Source organism: Hyperolius riggenbachi, chromosome 12 (assembly GCF_040937935.1).
Source record: "Hyperolius riggenbachi isolate aHypRig1 chromosome 12, aHypRig1.pri, whole genome shotgun sequence".
Taxonomy (NCBI): domain Eukaryota; kingdom Metazoa; phylum Chordata; class Amphibia; order Anura; family Hyperoliidae; genus Hyperolius; species Hyperolius riggenbachi.
In genome coordinates, this window is record NC_090657.1 from 72,730,072 (window position 1) to 72,742,824 (window position 12,753).

Consider the following 12,753-nt stretch of genomic DNA (forward strand, 5'->3'; position numbering starts at 1 on the left):
CTCACTGTGTTTATTTTCTGGTGAAAAGCTGCCCTCATTGTGTTTATTTTCTGGTGAAATGCTGCCATCATTGCGTTTATTTTCAGGTGAAAAGCTGCACTCACTGTGTTTATTTTCTGGTGAAAAGCTGCCCTCATTGCGTTTATTTTCTGCTGAAATGTTGCCCACTGCGTTTATTTTCTGCTGAAATGTTGCCCACATTGTGTTATTTTCTGCTGAAATGTGGCCCACTGCATTATTTTCTGCTGAAATGTTGCCCACTGCGTTTATTTTCTGCTGAAATGTTGCCCACTGCGTTATTTCCTGCTGAAATGTTGCCCACTGCGTTTATTTTCTGCTGAAATGTGGCCCACTGCGTTTATTTTCTGCTGAAATGTTGCCCACTGCGTTTATTTTCTGCTGAAATGCTGCCCACTGCGTTTATTTTCTTCTTAAAAGTTGCCCAAAAAATAAAACACTAATGAGCGTGTATGTCCAACAAACCCACTGTGTTGTCACTTTATTAGTGCATTAGAAAAAGTTAAAGTGCATACTCAGACAAACATCTTGTAAAATATCTGACAGATCTGTCAAAATATTAAAAACAGTATGGCCGGCCAACGTTGTAATGTCATTCATACACCACCTACAACTACCTGCCAGAAATGGTCCGCTGGACTACACCTACTAGCTATAAGCAACATTTCAGAGAGCAGGTATCTCTGGTCGCAATCCCCAGATATTTATTTGCATGTTAATAGCATCAAGCACAATTCATGATGAAAAAGCAATAATGCTTGGCACCTTAAGCTGATGCTCTCATTCCTCAAACAATTGCCAACGCAATAATTCCGGCAGTGTCCACACTATTCCAGCAGAGTGTCCAGATCACAACTCAATCGTAGTTATTGAATCAGTTAGCACTCTTGAGTATGGAATATGGCACCATGAAGCGTGTACAAAAGCAAGCGATGCAGCATGTGGAAGCACAAGACATTGCCGCCCAGAGACAAACGAAGCTACTGTTGTAAAGCAGAAATCTCTATTCAATCCATTGGACAACTGCTTCCTATCTGGTCTCAAGATGCTGCTAAGTCCATAACACAGGGCTTCAGAGTGCTGGGTGGATGACACACGGTGGACCTCCGTATGCAGCTACACGCTGATGCAGTGGGCATGGGTGGCGTTGTTATGTGGTACCCGGAAGGAAACGCTTCTGTATAGGTAGCCAGGATTAGATGCCTCTGTAGTAGTCAGGATTAGATGCCTCTGTAGAAGTAATCAGGATTAGATGCCTCTGTATAGATAGTCCGGATTAGATGCCTCTGTATAGATAGCCAGGATTAGATGCCTCTGTAGAAGTAGTCCGGATTAGATGCCTCTGTATAGATAGCCAGGATTAGATGCCTCTGTATAGATAGTCAGGATTAGATGCCTCTGTAAAGGTAGTCAGGATTAGATGGCTCTGTATAGGTAGCAAGGATTAGATAGCTCTGTGTAGGTAGCCAGGATTAGATGGCACTGTATAGGTAGCCAGAATTGGATAGCTCTGTATAGGTAGCCAGGGTTAGATGCCTCTGTATAGATAGTCAGGATTAGATGCCTCTGTATAGGTAGCCAGGATTAGATGCTTCTGTATAGATAGTCAGGATTAGATGCCTCTGTATAGGTAGTCAGGATTAGATGCCCCTGTATAGGTAGCCAGTATTAGATGCTTCTGTATAGGTAGTCAGGATTAGATGCCTCTGTATAGGTAGTCAGGATTAGATGCCTCTGTATAGGTAGTCAGGATTAGATGCCTCTGTATAGGTAGTCAGGATTAGATGCCTCTATATAGATAGTCAGGATTAGATGCCTCTGTGTAGGTAGTCAGGATTAGATGCTTCTGTATAGGTAGTCAGGATTAGATGCTTCTGTATAGATAGTCAGGATTAGATGCCTCTGTATAGGTAGCCAGGATTAGATGCTTCTGTATAGGTAGTCAGGATTAGATGCCCCTGTATAGGTAGCCAGTATTAGATGCTTCTGTATAGGTAGTCAGGATTAGATGCCTCTGTATAGGTAGTCAGGATTAGATGCCTCTGTATAGGTAGTCAGGATTAGATGCCTCTGTATAGATAGTCAGGATTAGATGCCTCTGTGTAGGTAGTCAGGATTAGATGCTTCTGTATAGGTAGTCAGTATTAGATGGCTGTGTATAGGTAGTCAAGATTAGATGCCTCTGTATAGTCAGGATTAGATGCCTCTGTATAGGTAGCCAGGATTAGATGCTTCTGTATAGGAAGTCAGGATTATATGCCTCTGTATAGGTAGCCAGGATTAGATGCTTCTGTATAGATAGTCAGGATTAGATGCCTCTGTATAGGTAGCCAGGATTAGATGCTTCTGTATAGGTAGTCAGGATTAGATGCCCCTGTATAGGTAGCCAGTATTAGATGCTTCTGTATAGGTAGTCAGGATTAGATGCCTCTGTATAGGTAGTCAGGATTAGATGCCTCTGTATAGGTAGTCAGGATTAGATGCCTCTATATAGATAGTCAGGATTAGATGCCTCTGTGTAGGTAGTCAGGATTAGATGCTTCTGTATAGGTAGTCAGTATTAGATGGCTGTGTATAGGTAGTCAAGATTAGATGCCTCTGTATAGTCAGGATTAGATGCCTCTGTATAGGTAGCCAGGATTAGATGCTTCTGTATAGGAAGTCAGGATTATATGCCTCTGTATAGGTAGCCAGGATTAGATGCTTCTGTATAGATAGTCAGGATTAGATGCCTCTGTATAGGTAGCCAGGATTAGATGCTTCTGTATAGGTAGTCAGGATTAGATGCCCCTGTATAGGTAGCCAGTATTAGATGCTTCTGTATAGGTAGTCAGGATTAGATGCCTCTGTATAGGTAGTCAGGATTAGATGCCTCTGTATAGGTAGTCAGGATTAGATGCCTCTATATAGATAGTCAGGATTAGATGCCTCTGTGTAGGTAGTCAGGATTAGATGCTTCTGTATAGGTAGTCAGTATTAGATGGCTGTGTATAGGTAGTCAAGATTAGATGCCTCTGTATAGTCAGGATTAGATGCCTCTGTATAGATAGTCAGGATTAGATGCCTCTGTATAGGTAGCCAGGATTAGATGCTTCTGTATAGGAAGTCAGGATTATATGCCTCTGTATAGGTAGCCAGGATTAGATGCTTCTGTATAGATAGTCAGGATTAGATGCCTCTGTATAGGTAGCCAGGATTAGATGCTTCTGTATAGGTAGTCAGGATTAGATGCCCCTGTATAGGTAGCCAGTATTAGATGCTTCTGTATAGGTAGTCAGGATTAGATGCCTCTGTATAGGTAGTCAGGATTAGATGCCTCTGTATAGGTAGTCAGGATTAGATGCCTCTATATAGATAGTCAGGATTAGATGCCTCTGTGTAGGTAGTCAGGATTAGATGCTTCTGTATAGGTAGTCAGTATTAGATGGCTGTGTATAGGTAGTCAAGATTAGATGCCTCTGTATAGTCAGGATTAGATGCCTATGTATAGATAGTCAGGATTAGATGCCTCTGCATAGATAGTCAAGATTAGATGGCTCTGTATAGGTAGTCAGGATTCAATGCCTCTGTATAGTCAGGATTCGATGCCTCTGTATAGATAGTCAGGATTAGATGCCTCTGTGTAGGTAGTCAGGATTAGATGCCTCTGTATAGATAGTCAGTATTAGATGGCTGTGTATAGGTAGTCAGGATTAGATTCCTCTGTATAGATAGTCAGTATTAGATGCCTCTGTATAGGTAGCCAGGATTAGATGCCTCTGTATAGGTAGCCAGGATTAGATGCTTCTGTATAGGTAGTCAGGATTAGATGCCTCTGTATAGGTAGTCAGGATTAGATGCCTCTGTATAGGTAGTCAGGATTAGATGCCTCTGTATAGATAGTCAGGATTAGATGCCTCTGTGTAGGTAGTCAGGATTAGATGTTTCTGTATAGGTAGTCAGTATTAGATGGCTGTGTATAGGTAGTCAAGATTAGATGCCTCTGTATAGTCAGGATTAGATGCCTCTGTATAGATAGTCAGTATTAGATGCCTCTGCATAGATAGTCAGGATTAGATGGCTCTGTATAGGTAGTCAGGATTAGATGGCTCTGTATAGGTAGTCAGGATTCGATGCCTCTGTATAGTCAGGATTCAATGCCTCTGTATAGTCAGGATTCGATGCCTCTGTATAGATAGTCAGGATTAGATGCCTCTGTGTAGGTAGTCAGGATTAGATGCCTCTGTATAGATAGTCAGTATTAGATGGCTGTGTATAGGTAGTCAGGATTAGATGCCTCTGTATAGATAGTCAGTATTAGATGCCTCTGTATAGGTAGCCAGGATTAGATGCCTCTGTATAGGTAGTCAGGATTAGATGCCTCTGTATAGCCAGGATTAGATGCTTCTTTATAGGTAGCCAGGATTAGATGGCTCTGTATAGATAGTCAGTATTAGATGCCTCTATATAGGTAGCCATGCGGAGGGGGGACACAGCAGCAGAGGCTCAGCTGTCATCGGATAGTCACTTCGGCCAGGATCCACTCTCTGCAGCTACAAACTTGGTGGACCTCCGTATGCAGCTACACGCTGATGCAGGGGGCATGGGCGGCATTGTTAAGTGGTACCCGGAAGGAAACGCTTATGTATAGGTAGCCAGGATTAGATGCTTTTGTAGAAGTAGTCAGGATTAGATGCCTCTGTATAGATAGTCAGGATTAGATGCCTCTGTATAGGTAGCCAGGATTAGATGCTTCTGTATAGGAAGTCAGGATTATATGCCTCTGTATAGGTAGCCAGGATTAGATGCTTCTGTATAGATAGTCAGGATTAGATGCCTCTGTATAGGTAGCCAGGATTAGATGCTTCTGTATAGGTAGTCAGGATTAGATGCCTCTGTATAGGTAGCCAGGATTAGATACTTCTGTATAGGTAGTCAGGATTAGATGCCTCTGTATAGGTAGTCAGGATTAGATGCCGCAGTATAGGTAGACAGGATTAGATGCCTCTGTATAGGTAGTCAGGATCAGATGCCTCTGTATAGGTAGTCAGTATTAGATGGCTGTGTATAGGTAGTCAAGATTCGATGCCTCTGTATAGTCAGGATTAGATGTCTCTGTATAGTAGTCAGGATTCGATGCCTCTGTATAGTCAGGATTCAATGCCTCTGTATAGATAGTCAGGATTAGATGCCTCTGTATAGGTAGTCAGGATTAGATGCATCTGTATAGCCAGGATTAGATGCCTCTGTATAGATAGTCAGTATTAGATGCCTCTGTGCAGATAGTCAGGATTAGATGCCTTTGGTTAGGTAGTCAGGATTAGATGCCTCTGTATAGCCAGGATTAGATGCCTCTGTATAGGTAGTCAGGATTAGATGCCTCTGTATAGGTAGTCAGGATTAGATGCCTCTGTATAGGTAGTCAGGATTAGATGCCTCTATATAGATAGTCAGGATTAGATGCCTCTGTGTAGGTAGTCAGGATTAGATGCTTCTGTATAGGTAGTCAGGATTAGATGCTTCTGTATAGATAGTCAGGATTAGATGCCTCTGTATAGGTAGCCAGGATTAGATGCTTCTGTATAGGTAGTCAGGATTAGATGCCCCTGTATAGGTAGCCAGTATTAGATGCTTCTGTATAGGTAGTCAGGATTAGATGCCTCTGTATAGGTAGTCAGGATTAGATGCCTCTGTATAGGTAGTCAGGATTAGATGCCTCTGTATAGATAGTCAGGATTAGATGCCTCTGTGTAGGTAGTCAGGATTAGATGCTTCTGTATAGGTAGTCAGTATTAGATGGCTGTGTATAGGTAGTCAAGATTAGATGCCTCTGTATAGTCAGGATTAGATGCCTCTGTATAGGTAGCCAGGATTAGATGCTTCTGTATAGGAAGTCAGGATTATATGCCTCTGTATAGGTAGCCAGGATTAGATGCTTCTGTATAGATAGTCAGGATTAGATGCCTCTGTATAGGTAGCCAGGATTAGATGCTTCTGTATAGGTAGTCAGGATTAGATGCCCCTGTATAGGTAGCCAGTATTAGATGCTTCTGTATAGGTAGTCAGGATTAGATGCCTCTGTATAGGTAGTCAGGATTAGATGCCTCTGTATAGGTAGTCAGGATTAGATGCCTCTATATAGATAGTCAGGATTAGATGCCTCTGTGTAGGTAGTCAGGATTAGATGCTTCTGTATAGGTAGTCAGTATTAGATGGCTGTGTATAGGTAGTCAAGATTAGATGCCTCTGTATAGTCAGGATTAGATGCCTCTGTATAGGTAGCCAGGATTAGATGCTTCTGTATAGGAAGTCAGGATTATATGCCTCTGTATAGGTAGCCAGGATTAGATGCTTCTGTATAGATAGTCAGGATTAGATGCCTCTGTATAGGTAGCCAGGATTAGATGCTTCTGTATAGGTAGTCAGGATTAGATGCCCCTGTATAGGTAGCCAGTATTAGATGCTTCTGTATAGGTAGTCAGGATTAGATGCCTCTATATAGATAGTCAGGATTAGATGCCTCTGTGTAGGTAGTCAGGATTAGATGCCTCTATATAGATAGTCAGGATTAGATGCCTCTGTGTAGGTAGTCAGGATTAGATGCTTCTGTATAGGTAGTCAGTATTAGATGGCTGTGTATAGGTAGTCAAGATTAGATGCCTCTGTATAGTCAGGATTAGATGCCTCTGTATAGATAGTCAGGATTAGATGCCTCTGTATAGGTAGCCAGGATTAGATGCTTCTGTATAGGAAGTCAGGATTATATGCCTCTGTATAGGTAGCCAGGATTAGATGCTTCTGTATAGATAGTCAGGATTAGATGCCTCTGTATAGGTAGCCAGGATTAGATGCTTCTGTATAGGTAGTCAGGATTAGATGCCCCTGTATAGGTAGCCAGTATTAGATGCTTCTGTATAGGTAGTCAGGATTAGATGCCTCTGTATAGGTAGTCAGGATTAGATGCCTCTGTATAGGTAGTCAGGATTAGATGCCTCTATATAGATAGTCAGGATTAGATGCCTCTGTGTAGGTAGTCAGGATTAGATGCTTCTGTATAGGTAGTCAGTATTAGATGGCTGTGTATAGGTAGTCAAGATTAGATGCCTCTGTATAGTCAGGATTAGATGCCTATGTATAGATAGTCAGGATTAGATGCCTCTGCATAGATAGTCAAGATTAGATGGCTCTGTATAGGTAGTCAGGATTCAATGCCTCTGTATAGTCAGGATTCGATGCCTCTGTATAGATAGTCAGGATTAGATGCCTCTGTGTAGGTAGTCAGGATTAGATGCCTCTGTATAGATAGTCAGTATTAGATGGCTGTGTATAGGTAGTCAGGATTAGATTCCTCTGTATAGATAGTCAGTATTAGATGCCTCTGTATAGGTAGCCAGGATTAGATGCCTCTGTATAGGTAGCCAGGATTAGATGCTTCTGTATAGGTAGTCAGGATTAGATGCCTCTGTATAGGTAGTCAGGATTAGATGCCTCTGTATAGGTAGTCAGGATTAGATGCCTCTGTATAGATAGTCAGGATTAGATGCCTCTGTGTAGGTAGTCAGGATTAGATGTTTCTGTATAGGTAGTCAGTATTAGATGGCTGTGTATAGGTAGTCAAGATTAGATGCCTCTGTATAGTCAGGATTAGATGCCTCTGTATAGATAGTCAGTATTAGATGCCTCTGCATAGATAGTCAGGATTAGATGGCTCTGTATAGGTAGTCAGGATTAGATGGCTCTGTATAGGTAGTCAGGATTCGATGCCTCTGTATAGTCAGGATTCGATGCCTCTGTATAGATAGTCAGGATTAGATGCCTCTGTGTAGGTAGTCAGGATTAGATGCCTCTGTATAGATAGTCAGTATTAGATGGCTGTGTATAGGTAGTCAGGATTAGATGCCTCTGTATAGATAGTCAGTATTAGATGCCTCTGTATAGGTAGCCAGGATTAGATGCCTCTGTATAGGTAGTCAGGATTAGATGCCTCTGTATAGCCAGGATTAGATGCTTCTTTATAGGTAGCCAGGATTAGATGGCTCTGTATAGATAGTCAGTATTAGATGCCTCTATATAGGTAGCCATGCGGAGGGGGGACACAGCAGCAGAGGCTCAGCTGTCATCGGATAGTCACTTCGGCCAGGATCCACTCTCTGCAGCTACAAACTTGGTGGACCTCCGTATGCAGCTACACGCTGATGCAGGGGGCATGGGCGGCATTGTTAAGTGGTACCCGGAAGGAAACGCTTATGTATAGGTAGCCAGGATTAGATGCTTTTGTAGAAGTAGTCAGGATTAGATGCCTCTGTATAGATAGTCAGGATTAGATGCCTCTGTATAGGTAGCCAGGATTAGATGCTTCTGTATAGGTAGTCAGGATTATATGCCTCTGTATAGGTAGCCAGGATTAGATGCTTCTGTATAGATAGTCAGGATTAGATGCCTCTGTATAGGTAGCCAGGATTAGATGCTTCTGTATAGGTAGTCAGGATTAGATGCCTCTGTATAGGTAGCCAGGATTAGATACTTCTGTATAGGTAGTCAGGATTAGATGCCTCTGTATAGGTAGTCAGGATTAGATGCCGCAGTATAGGTAGACAGGATTAGATGCCTCTGTATAGGTAATCAGGATCAGATGCCTCTGTATAGGTAGTCAGTATTAGATGGCTGTGTATAGGTAGTCAAGATTCGATGCCTCTGTATAGTCAGGATTAGATGTCTCTGTATAGTAGTCAGGATTCGATGCCTCTGTATAGTCAGGATTCAATGCCTCTGTATAGATAGTCAGGATTAGATGCCTCTGTATAGGTAGTCAGGATTAGATGCATCTGTATAGCCAGGATTAGATGCCTCTGTATAGATAGTCAGTATTAGATGCCTCTGTGCAGATAGTCAGGATTAGATGCCTTTGGTTAGGTAGTCAGGATTAGATGCCTCTGTATAGCCAGGATTAGATGCTTCTTTATAGGTAGCCAGGATTAGATGGCTCTGTATAGATAGTCAGAATCAGATGCCTCTATATAGGTAGCCAGGCGGAGGGGGTATGCAGCAGCAGTGGCTCAGCTGTCATCGGATAGTCACTTCGGCCAAGATCCACGCTCTGCAGCTACAAAATTCTTCCTGTCCTATGTTCCAGCTCACAGCAAGAGCGCCCCTAGGGAGCACTCTTAATGTGAGATGGAGCACAAGAACAGGAAGAAGTTTGTAGCTGCAGAGCGTGGATCGTGGCGAAGTTAGTATCTGATGACTCCCTCAATGGCAGCACTGTGGTAGGAACAAGCGGGCCCCTCAGGGGCCCGGTTGCACAGGCAACTGCTGCGACCTTGGCCCCTATGCCCTGATCCTCCTCCTAAAAATGTGTTGTTGTTTTTTTTAGATATCCCAGTTTTATTTAATATTTAAATCTACTTTTTAAGTTTTTACTGTTTCATTGTCTCTGCTCAATAGCCCTTTATTGAAGTATGCCAGAGCTACAATCTATGAACTGTTGACCCTTTTTAATCTATTTTCTGCTCTCAGAAGCCATTTTCTGTATTATAGCTGGAATTCCTTATCAGTGAGGGTTACGCTGTGGTCCCACCCAGTCCCAAGCCAGTCACTTGCATGCCTGATGTTTAACTCTTTCAGGCAGGGAAAGAAAAAAAGGAACACAGCATAGTTATTTGTATGCTTGGCGCTGTACATACACATGTCTATGTCATCATGTCACCTCGTGCATCCTTTCAAGGGTACCTGAAGTGAAAAAAAGATAATTGAACACTTACCTCAGTAGTGGGAAGCCTCTGGAGAGTTCAGAGTCTTCTCAATCCTCCTTGATCCCACCGATCCAGAACTTATTCGACAAGGGCTTGAGGAGGTTATGGAAACAAAACATTTAATTTATCAATACTGTTATAAACGTTGATTAATATTATTAAAATATGAATGACTCCATTCACATAAAAAACATTACTTCAAGGTGGTAATTTAGGAATGATCTCTGTATAGGCATGCTAGCGGGCTATCTGCTGAGTAGCCTGTTCTGTTGTATGGAAAGGGGAGGGGAAAAGGGGTGAGCTGGAGGTGTAGGAAAAACAATAGAAGATAACTGTCAGACAATGCTGACCTAAAGTGTGCAATGGCTGAAGGGAATGCCAGGAACATTGGGGGCACCTGGACACACACTTCAGACTACTTGAACAATTTATTTGAGCAGCAAGATTCTAATATACTGTATATGCTTTATAAGTGTTGTGCAGTTACGTTCAGGACACTCAAGCAGTCCCCACAATATCTATACCAGAGGTGTAACCACAGAGAGCAGCCCCAGTGACTGCAGGGGGTTCCAGAGCTGTGGGGGCACAGCTTCTAACCTCCCCCCCCCCCCCTCCAATACAGGGGCCCATCTCACATATCATAAAATGCAGCACATTAGCCAGTATAGAAAATGTAGTGCATACATGTGAAATCAGCCCGGTAGACTTGGGCACAGGACACAGCAGGTATATAGCTGATCCCAGGGCCGGCCCGAGACTTTTTGCCGCCTGAGGCAAATTTTAAAAAAAATTATTGCTGCCGCCGCCGAGCTGGAGGGGTAGCGGGCAGGGCGGGGGTATTGTGCCTAGCGGCGGGGAGGGGGGGTCGGACCCCCCCCCCCTCCCTCGCCTGGGTCCCCGTCCTCCACTCCCCTCCAGCCTTAAATACATCAGAACTAGCGCAACTCGTAAGAGGCAGTGGGCGGGGAGGACTCACCTCTTCCTCGCTCGATCCAGCGTGCGCTCCACTGACGTCCCTTCCTGCAGCGCCGTCCATTTACAATACAGTGGGCGGCGTGCAGGAAGTGACGTCAGTGGAGCGCACGCTGGATCGAGCGAGGAAGACGTGAGTCCTCCCCGCCCACTGCCTCTTACGAGTTGCGCTAGTTCTGATGTATTTAAGGCTGGAGGGGAGCGGAGGAAGGGGACCCAGGCGATGGAGGGGGGGTCCGACCCCCCTCCCCGCCGCTAGGCCCAATACCCCCGTCCTGCCCGCTACCCCTCCAGCTGGGCGGCCGGCTCCCCGCACCCTCCGACGGGCGGATGCCGCCCCTAGAAATTTGCCGCCTGAGGTAAAAGTTTCACCCCGCCTCATGAGCGGGCCGGCCCTGGCTGATCCTGCTTCTGCACAAGTCCGGGCCGTGTTAATTACTATTCCTCCTCCAGGCCGCCATGGATAGGGGGGAATGATATAATTTGGCTTCCAGCGATTGCTGGAGGCCGATTTATTGTGTGATTTAAGCAACTTCGGCTCTGTCTTCTGACAGCGCCAACGTTACTCACTGAGCGCTGTGTGATGTGATTCCTATAATAGTCTATGGTGGCGCCGGCTGCGCTCAAATCTAGCAGTGCTAAAAATCACTTCTCCGAATGCAGCCCATATATAAAATGTATCACATTGGCCCATATGGAAAATGTAGCACTTTAGTCCATATGGAAAATGCAGCACTTTAGCCCATATGGAAAATGCAGCACTTTAGCCCATATGGAAAATGCAGCACGTTAGCCCATATAGAAAATGCAGCACGTTAGCCCATATACAAAATGCAGCACGTTAGCCCATATGGAAGAGTAGAAGTATTGGAGGCTGGCACTTCCAAACGTGAAAAAAGCTCTTTATTGAAACATTAAAATTAGTGGTAATACAGCTGTATTACCACTAATTTTAATGCTTCAATAAAGAGCTTTTTTCACGTTTGGAAGTGTCAGCCTCCAATACTTCTACTACACGAATTGGATCCAGAGGTGTGAGGATCCTTTGAGGCTTTGGCACCCATATCCCTGCTTTATATGAGTGGCACTCTTTTTACCAGCCCATATGGAAAATGCAGCACTTTAGCCCATATGGAAAATGCAGCACTTTAGCCCATATGGAAAATGCAGCACGTTAGCCCATATGGAAAATGCAGCACTTTAGCCCATATGGAAAATGCAGCACATTAGCCCATATGGAAAATACAGCACGTTAGCCCATATACATAATGCAGTCCATATATAAAAAGCAGCACATTAGCCCATAAACAAAATGCAGCCCATTAATAAAATGAAGCATGTTAGCCCATATAGAAAATAAGCAGGTTAATCCATATAGAAACAGCAGCCTATATATGAATTGCAGCACATTAGCCCATACAGAAAATGAAGCACATTAGCCCATATAGAAGTTAAAAAGATTAGGCCACACATAAAATGAGCATATTAGCCCAGACAGAAAATGTAGACCATCTATAAAATGCAGCATATCCTACTAATATTATAAAAGGGGAAGTTCGGATGTTTGCTACTCGATCACGCAAAAATGGCTGAAGGAATTTGAATGAAATTTGGCACACACATAGTATATTACCTGAAATAACATATAGGATACTTTTTATCCCCATAACCAAAAAGTGGGCGGAGACAAATACAAATTTCACTGGGAAAATGTAAACTGCAGCCATTCTTACACTGGTAATAGCAGGGTTCTCAAACTTTGCACAGTTGGCCACTGGGTGACTGGGATTAATATTCAGAAAAGTGGGTGGAGCCTACAAAAGCCAATCAGAATTCACCTATTGATTTTCACAGGGAATATTTAATTGCTGCCATTCTTGCACTGTTAATGGCGCAAACCTCAAACCTGGTACAGTTGGTCATTGGGTGACTGGGGATCAAATTCAGAAAAGGGGTGGAGCCACCGCCAATCAGATTTGTTTCATTTCAATGCAAATTATTGATGCCAAAGACCACAAAGCTCACAAACTTG

General features: G+C 43.5%; 1 long non-coding RNA gene across 1 annotated transcript in view; it reads right to left on the bottom strand.

The window, feature by feature from the left end:
* LOC137541509 (uncharacterized) overlaps positions 1–12,753 on the bottom strand; it is a 64,952-nt gene that overhangs the window by 47,215 nt on the left and 4,984 nt on the right. Inside the window, exon 2 of the long non-coding RNA XR_011025183.1 lies at positions 9,759–9,841. This is a non-coding gene — a long non-coding RNA (uncharacterized lncRNA). The remainder of the gene's footprint in view (positions 1–9,758; positions 9,842–12,753) is intronic.